General features: G+C 24.0%; 1 long non-coding RNA gene across 2 annotated transcripts in view; it reads right to left on the minus strand.

Moving 5' to 3' along the window:
• Positions 1 to 56: 56 nt before the first annotated feature.
• The window catches only part of LOC111535521, a 1,306-nt gene continuing 920 nt past the window's right edge, over positions 57 to 442 (minus strand). For both annotated transcript variants that reach the window (XR_003307563.2, XR_003307562.2), the window contains one exon: positions 57 to 150. This is a non-coding gene — a long non-coding RNA (uncharacterized LOC111535521). The remainder of the gene's footprint in view (positions 151 to 442) is intronic.

Below are 442 nucleotides of genomic sequence, written 5' to 3' on the forward strand. Positions count from 1 at the left end.
TTTTTTTTTTATTTTTTTTTTTGTTTTTTTTTCAAATCAATACATACTTCATTTCCTGAGTCATTTCATTAAATATCCGTTGAGCCTGCTCTGTATCGTTTTTTGAAACAGACTTGTAAAACTCGTGAAAATATAGCAGCATTTCTTCCTCTAATAAAGTTTAGATTGAAAAGAATAAGTAAACATATTTCAAACGGCTATGGTTATACGTGCACAAATATGTGCATGTATTAATATGTGCATGTATCAATATGTGTATATATATATATATATATATATATATATATATATGTACATGATCACATGTTTACTTATATAGGTGCGACACAATTTATAAAAACAAAAAAATTATAATGTTTATATACATACGTGAAAATAATTTGCAACATTCGTTATGTTGTAGAATTGTTTTCGAAAGTCGTAAGTTTTTTTTTTTTTTTTT

This window comes from Piliocolobus tephrosceles, unplaced genomic scaffold, assembly GCF_002776525.5.
Source record: "Piliocolobus tephrosceles isolate RC106 unplaced genomic scaffold, ASM277652v3 unscaffolded_16000, whole genome shotgun sequence".
Classification (NCBI taxonomy): domain Eukaryota; kingdom Metazoa; phylum Chordata; class Mammalia; order Primates; family Cercopithecidae; genus Piliocolobus; species Piliocolobus tephrosceles.